We start from the raw sequence: 7,871 nt of genomic DNA, 5'->3' as shown, positions 1-7,871 counted from the left end.
TGTTGTTGTTAATTGAAGTAGCAAAACTCGGTAAGTATTTATATAGTTTTCCTTTGTATTTTTTGACGAAAAAAACTCGTTTAACATATATACTTGAATAATAAATTAAAGGACTTGCAGATCATAAACACATACAAATTGGTCTCAGTGGCAGTTTCATAATAATGAGTAGGTAACTCGTATTTTCACCCATATTTGACGGGTATTTTAGCAACTTGACAACAGTTCAGTAACCTATGAACTTTTATACTACTTTTACAGTGGTGTGAATGTATGGAGAATGCAGTTCATGCATGTAAAAGGTTACATGATGATCATGTTTCGACATCATTGTATGATAAAAGGAAAATTGTATATTCATATTTTTATCTTATGTTGGTTAATATGTTCAGTTTTAAACTGAGTTCGAGCTATAAATTGTCTGGAGTGGAAGTGATAGTAACAGGATTCGATCCATCGGATTCGGGAAGGCCTATTCCTTCTAACAATTTTTTACTTACTTGTGGGATTGTTAATTAATCTCACCTATGAATTTTCTCAATCTCAATTGATTAATTGCTAATAGGTCTTACCATTTAGAACTAAGAATGACGTGGACGCGTGGCTTTTTGCAAATCCTATGTTCTGTCCTGCATTTTGTAGACAGAAATTCAACTGTCATTGGTTACAAACGACCCATTGCAAAAAGAGGAGATTTTGAAGTTCCAACATTCAAATTCCAAATTCCACCAAATTGCTGCTGAACGTGAAATTGCCAGGTCTTTAATTGGAGGTATAATATGTCTATATTTACTCATTATTGCGAATATCTTCTGAACGACATTTTGAAATGTAACAGATCCTGGTTTCAGTTGGGTTGTGAGTCTGAAGGAATTTGTCTTCTGTGGGGACCGTTGGACCGAACTTTTTTTCTGGCAATTGCAATGTTTGGTTTTGTGTTACAAATTTCTTCTTTGATTGTTGAGAAAGAACTCAAGCTTCGACAGGTACTGAATTGTTATTTATTTTAACTTTATGTTAAAAACTAAAAGCATGACAACTTTTCAAATAAAGGACTTTCTTTGTGATTACCTTAGTTTAAGGACAGAATCTGCAATTCTAGGTATACTTAAAAGGACAATTTGCGTAATTTACTCTCATATATATATGAATGAGTTTGCATAATTCTGCATGGTTTTCTTTATAGGCAATGGCTATGATGGGCCTTTATGATACAGCTTATTGGTTATCGTGGCTTACATGGGAAGGAATTATCACCCTACTTTCATCTCTGTTCACAGTTCTCTTTGGAATGATGTTTCACTTTGATTTCTTCTTGCACAACAGTTTTGAAGTTGTGTTTTTTGTGTTCTTTCTTTTCCAATTGAACATGGTTAGATTTTTTGCTTTTCTTAATTTATATTTTAGTAAAATTGTTTGGTGTGTTTGTTGGATAACCATTTTCTAGCTTTCGCTGTCAGGTTGGTTTTGCATTTATGTTTTCATCGTTCATCAGCAAGTCTACTTCATCTACGGCTGTTGGCTTCTCTGTCTATATAGTCGGCTTTTTGACACAAGTTTGTTTGTTTTTTTATCATGTTTACCGAAGGGTAGATGATGCTTTTCGACCCGTTTGACTTTAAATGGGTTAATTTGTGTATGCTCCCCCCCACCACACACACAAAAAAATTTGGTTATATAAGAAAATCAGCTAACAGGAAAACAGACTAAGCGTGCCAAAAACTGGTTGAAAGTGGCTTACGGGTTGATGGTTCCAACCGAAAATCGTGTCAGACACGTGAACCCAAACACGAAACGCATATTCGCTGGTTGACCTGACACGCCCTGTTTGTCTCAAAGGTTGAATATGTCAATTTTTTTTTCAGTTTTAAATTTTGGCATTAGATAACCTACCAATTTGTATAAAACACAATTTCAAAAAATAAAATAAAAAATAAATGTGTTAAACAGGTCAACCCGTGAACCCGCTGGGTTGACCCGGACCCGCTTATACCAAACCCATTATAATGATATTGTTATCTGATTATTGTTAATGCATTAACTACCCACAATAGAGATGGACGATTGTTGACTGGTCAAACCAACTTAATATGGCCCATTCCCGAACCTGTTTCGACTTTTGACCCAGCGTGTCTGATCTACAGATGTTGCCACCTCAGCAATATTCTACTAACTTCACATTTTTGCAGATTGTTACCGCATTTGGATTTCCTTACAGTGACAACTACTCTGACACGTACAGGGTAATATGGTCTTTTTACCCACCTAATCTTCTTGCTAAAGCCCTTCAATTGCTTTCTGATGCCACTTCCACTCCTCAAGACCCGGGTATCAGCTGGGCCAGTAAAGGGAAGTGTGCACCAAATGACACTGACTGTTTAATAACATTGGTATGTATTTATATGGCTTTTTATGTGCTGCATGTTCTGTCTTTTGAAGCTTCCATAATATTATCTTATTTGGAGCTGGCCCATTTTAATATATATTCTGTCTTTTTGGTAGAACGGTATCTATTTATGGCTCTTAGCAACATTTGTTTTGTGGGTTGCTTTGGCAATCTACTTTGATAATATATTCCCCAACTCATCAGGCGTTAGAAAACCGGCTTTTTACTTTTTGAACCCTGGATACTGGTCAGGGAAAGGTGGAAATCAGGTCAAAGGTAACTGAGTGAACCATTGATTATATATTCTTTGTGCTAGGCCTATAAATGAACCGAGCGAACATAAACAAAGCATGTTTGGATTCGTTTGTTTAAAGTTAAACAGACGAGTGGTCAAACTTGAACATTTAAATGAATGGGGTTTTCTTGTTAGTGTTCTTCCATTAAGTAAATGAACGTGTTCGTATCTGTTTATGTTTGTTTGTTTGTTAACAATATAAACGAATGGGATTTCCTTGTTCATGTTCGTTTAGAAAATGAGTGTGTTTGTTTATGTTCGTTCATTAAAAATTAAATGAACGGGGCTTTCTTGTTCATTAATCTTTTGTTTGTTAAGAATATGAACATGTTAACATTCGTTTTTCTTCGTTCATTAGCAATATAAATGAACGGTTCACAAACATAAATGGATGAACATAACTGAACGTAGATGAATGGACATAAATGAGCTAGAGCCAATTAAATGTAAGTGTAAGCAACATAAACGAATATATTAAACAACCGAACTTAATGAATATATTAATGAACAAACTTAAAAAAAATTATATGAACATATTAACAAGCATAAACGAACGAACGTAAGCTAATGAACATAAATTAGCGTAAGCGAACGTAAACAAATGTTCGCAAACATAAATGAACGAACGAGACATCTGTTCATGTTTGCTTGTTTAAATAAATGAACTACTCTGTTGATTATGTTCATTCGTTTATACATAAACAAATTTCCCGCTGATTAATTCACGGACAGTTTACTAAACGTTCGGTTTGTTTACCAATAAACATTGCAACCGCATAAAGTTTTCACTAACTCGTTTTTAATCTATGTTTCTTTAAGAGGGTGGGATATGTAGTTGCATGTGCTCTCCTCCACCGTTGGATCAAATGTCTCCAGATGACGAGGATGTACTTGAAGAGGAAAACATTGTTAAACAACAACATAGAGAAGGCATTGTTGACCCAAATCTTGCAGTTCAAATACATGGTCTTGTGAAAGTATATCCAGGAAGAACTAACATTGGCTGCTTCAGTTGCAAGAAAACTGCACCTTATTATGCACTTAAGGTAGATAATTAATTTCATTTAAAAAAAGTTTTTTTTTTTTTAGTTTGCAAGTTGTAACAATAAAGTTATGTTCAGGGTTTATGGGTGAACTTCCCAAAGGATCAACTCTTTTGCCTTTTAGGACCAAACGGAGCCGGAAAAACTACAGCAATTAATTGCTTAACTGGCATCACACCAGTCACTGAAGGAGATGGTAATAATATGTTTTTTTAAATTGCTTTTTAGGAGAATATGTTAATTCAAAATTTTAAATGTTTTATTAACAGCTCTCATATATGGATATTCCATCCGAAGCTCTGTTGGCATGTCAAATATCCAGAAAATGATAGGTGTTTGCCCCCAGGTTTGTTACCTTTCCCCCCATTTCGTTGTTAACACAGTTTTTAGTTGGGACTAAGCGTACGTTTGGCTAAACATTCCATTGAAACCAACGCCCCCTTCAATTCTAATTGTTTTGAATTCTGCAAGCTAAACGCACCCTAATATTCTGTCTGTCGATTGCAGTTTGATATTCTTTGGGATGCACTATCTGGTCAAGAACATCTCTATCTATTTGCTAGTATCAAGGGTCTGCCCCCCTTCTTCACTTACAATGGTTTGTCCTAAAATATTGTTTAATTTGGATTTTCATGTTAATCTGTTGAACAAATTAGAATGTATCCCCTATTGTGCTTCCAGAGAGTATTCACTATCCGACTGTTATACAGGCTGTGCAAAAATCATTGGCAGAGGTGCGACTTACCGAGTCAGCCCGAGTGAGAACTCGTAGCTACAGTGGAGGAATGAAACGCCGACTCAGCGTTGCAATCGCTCTTATCGGTGAACCCAAGTTGATCATCTTAGATGAACCGGTAAACAGAGTTGACTTTGTTATTTTTCAAGGCTTTCAACCATTTGAACCATTTCCCTATTATTCATTGTTGTTTGAACCGTATATAAGAAAATGATCAACCACATTTTGTATTAATAATTCATACAATATATATCCAATGGAGAAACATAACATAGTAAACATACCTATAATAAATACTAATAATAGCATTTGACTGACTTTGACTAGGACTTTTGACTACATAATACATATTCAAAGTATACAATTAATATGTCTCTAAATCTCTAATACCGTAGACTACCGGTATGGACCCGATAACTAGAAGACATGTTTGGGATATTATTGAAAACGCAAAGAAAGGTCGAGCCATTATTCTGACAACACATTCAATGGAAGAGGCTGATATTTTAAGTGATAGAATCGGAATCATGACAAAAGGTAGGCTTCGGTGCATTGGAAATTCAATCAGATTGAAGTCAAGATTTGGCACCGGTTACATTGCTAATGTAAGCTTCTCGGGGACCACTGCTGTCTCCACTCATGAGGAAGTCAAAATGTTCTTTAAAGATGTACGCTGAGTTACTAGTTACAACTTGTTTTTGAGATATAATTGCGTTATACATTCTAGTAATTGATTTGAGGATTGTTTTTGCAGCGGTTAGATGTTGTTCCGAAAGAGGAAAACAAATCATTTCTCACTTTTGTTATCCCACATGACAAGGAGAGCCTGCTAACGGTAAGATTGTCATTTTATTCTTGTTAATCTTGTTATTAATTAATTAATGTTAAAAATGGTTATCATATTAGAACTTTTTTGAGGAGTTGGAGAAAAGAGAGGAGGAGTTCGGTATATCGGATATCCAGCTCAGCCTTACAACTCTTGAAGAAGTCTTTCTCAACATTGCAAAACAGGCTGAGTTTGAAAGTGCTGCAGCCGAAGGTAGATTCACCACGTTGACTTTGACCTCTGGAACGTCTCTTCAAGTAAGTCGTTTTCACTTTTCACTTCAAATTTCTATCTTCTTTCTTCCCTTTTTTAGAACTTTAGCTGGTTGTCCGGTCGGGTAGGTCTGGATGAGTTGATCATTAGTTCATTTTTTTAGCTTTGTAAATATTTAATGCATCGATTATGATTGAAAAAGTATTGTTATGATAATGATCTAAATCTTTGATAGAAATACTAAGATTGAATGCTTAAATAATAGACCTAGCGACTAGGGGTGTAAAGAAGACAGGCCGCTCGTGAGCTTGTTGGGATTCGTTCACAAAAATCTCGAATTGAGCCGACTACCGAGCCTTAACGAGATTGAGCATAAAAGTAAGCTCGTTTGAGACCATGCTTCATCTACAGTGCATGTCAAACGAGCCTAATATCTTCATAAATATGATAATTGTTGTGTAATATAATAAATATATATTACATAATGAAACTGGCTATATTATACATATAATTATGATGAAATAACTACATAATAAATATACATATATGTCATATATTTGAAATTATAATTATAGCTATTAAGTAATTAAATATGCAAGTATCGAGCTCGAGCCTGAAAAATTGCTCACGAGCCAAGGTCGAGCACTAGGCATGGAGTTCGAAATGAGCTCGAGCTCTGCCCATTTGAACCGTTCCCTTTTAAGCAAAGTCTTTGCTCAATCCATTTGAGATAAAAAGCATAATAACCCAAATCAACCAATTTATTAGTATACGGGTCAAAATCCCCACCCATGTAACATGACATGGTATACAACTATTGATATTGTTACAATTAACCTTAAAAAACACGCAGATACCAGTTGGGGCAAGATACATAGGAATTCCAGAAACAATTTCAACAGGAAATCCAAGAGGATCCATGGTGGAGGTTTTCTGGGAGCAAGACGATGCAGGTGCTCTCTGCATTTCAGGCCACTCAAATGAAACACCGGTACCGCCTCATGTCCAGCTCAGAGATGTTCCTTTAAGAAGAAACTTCTTCGGTCCATCTGAGCCCGTTCGTGGATTCGTTATTGACCCGAATGAAATTAATTCAACATCTTGAGTAATAGCTATATCTATATGTTGTTTGGTTTTTGTAGATTACCACAATCATGCTGTATTATATTGCATTGCATTGCATTGCATTGTTTATACTTTCTACTTTTTATCATTCTTACAGCATTGGAAATATACCAGTGATTAATGAAGAGAACGCTTCCTTTTTACATAAAAAAAAGTAGGTAGTTAATTGTTGGGAATATTTTAAAAATGACAGTTTAGTTTTTGGGTTGAGTTTCTGATAAAACAAAAAAGAGAAACATAGATAGATCTCATCTGTGTTGGTTGGTTCCATAAACCGCAACAAAATGAGTCATTTTTTTTTTTACTTTTTTATTTTTAGAGCGGTTATTTACAACTCTTGATAAAAGTGAAGCCTATAATACATACAAACTAGGGTGTCAATCGTGTCGGGTTGGCAGGTTAGCGTGTTGAGGTTCTTCAACCCTAACCCAACCTAACCCAGATTTTTATTCGTGTTGTGTCGACCCATTTAATTCGTGTTGTGTTTGGGTTATGTTTCGGGTCAACCCATTTTACGTTCGTATAGGAATATGAGTAATACCTAGTGACTTAGTAATAAGTTAAACAATTAATTACGCTTATATTCATATAAAACATTTTAATAATTTGTGACATTTCTAATTGTTTTTGTGTATTTATATCTCATTTACAATTAACAAACTTAGATTAACAAATTTGGCTCAAGATAAGACCAAATGAATGGAAATAATTAGAGAATATAAAGTTAGAACTAATAAAATAAAAATTTTGGAACAAGTAGATAAAAGTTTTTTTTTAAGTTGTTTGATGTATGAAATAAATAATCTAAGTATTTAACTTTAAAATTTAAAACTTCTTATCTCTAAAATGAAAATATTAACTTCTTTTTAATTCTTAAATGGGTTAACAGATACTTTTTAACGGGTCAGGTTAATCTGTTTTCTAAACGTGTCGGGTTTGGGTTGACCTGTTTAAGAAAACGGGTCGTGTCAGCCGACCCAAAACCTATATTTTTTCGTGTCTGGTTTCGGCTCGTGTCAGAAATTGACACCCCTAGTAGAAACAACCAAACTTATTTAAATAAAAAAGAGAAAGTCCTTACGATAGCGGAACTTTGTCACACCACCACCCCACTGCCACTAGGGGTGAGAAGAGCACGAAGTGGCAAGCTTGAAGACCCGGTGAAGAGGTAGGTCCCAGCAGAGCCCAGTTGGACCCGCAAGACTCACCTCAAAGAGGGACGTCTGCGCAGTTGAACCCGCAAGACT

At 35.2% G+C, this 7,871-nt stretch overlaps 1 pseudogene across 1 annotated transcript; it reads left to right on the top strand.

Annotated features, from left to right (window-relative positions):
- The first annotated feature begins 273 nt into the window (after window positions 1-273).
- On the top strand, window positions 274-6,756 carry LOC143545231 (ABC transporter A family member 2-like; annotated as a pseudogene). Its single transcript, XR_013137391.1, has 16 exons — window positions 274-351; window positions 643-758; window positions 871-986; window positions 1,187-1,372; window positions 1,461-1,556; window positions 2,190-2,390; window positions 2,503-2,662; window positions 3,501-3,727; window positions 3,803-3,920; window positions 3,994-4,070; window positions 4,232-4,322; window positions 4,435-4,578; window positions 4,856-5,128; window positions 5,215-5,295; window positions 5,367-5,543; window positions 6,353-6,756. The product of XR_013137391.1 is annotated as an ABC transporter A family member 2-like (transcript).
- The last annotated feature ends 1,115 nt before the right edge of the window (window positions 6,757-7,871 follow it).

This window comes from Bidens hawaiensis, unplaced genomic scaffold (genome assembly GCF_021521415.1).
Source record: "Bidens hawaiensis isolate Kalapana, Puna unplaced genomic scaffold, B.hawaiensis_p1.1 tig00013873_1, whole genome shotgun sequence".
Taxonomy (NCBI): Eukaryota; Viridiplantae; Streptophyta; class Magnoliopsida; order Asterales; family Asteraceae; genus Bidens; species Bidens hawaiensis.
This window is presented reverse-complemented; position numbering and strand designations above follow the sequence as displayed.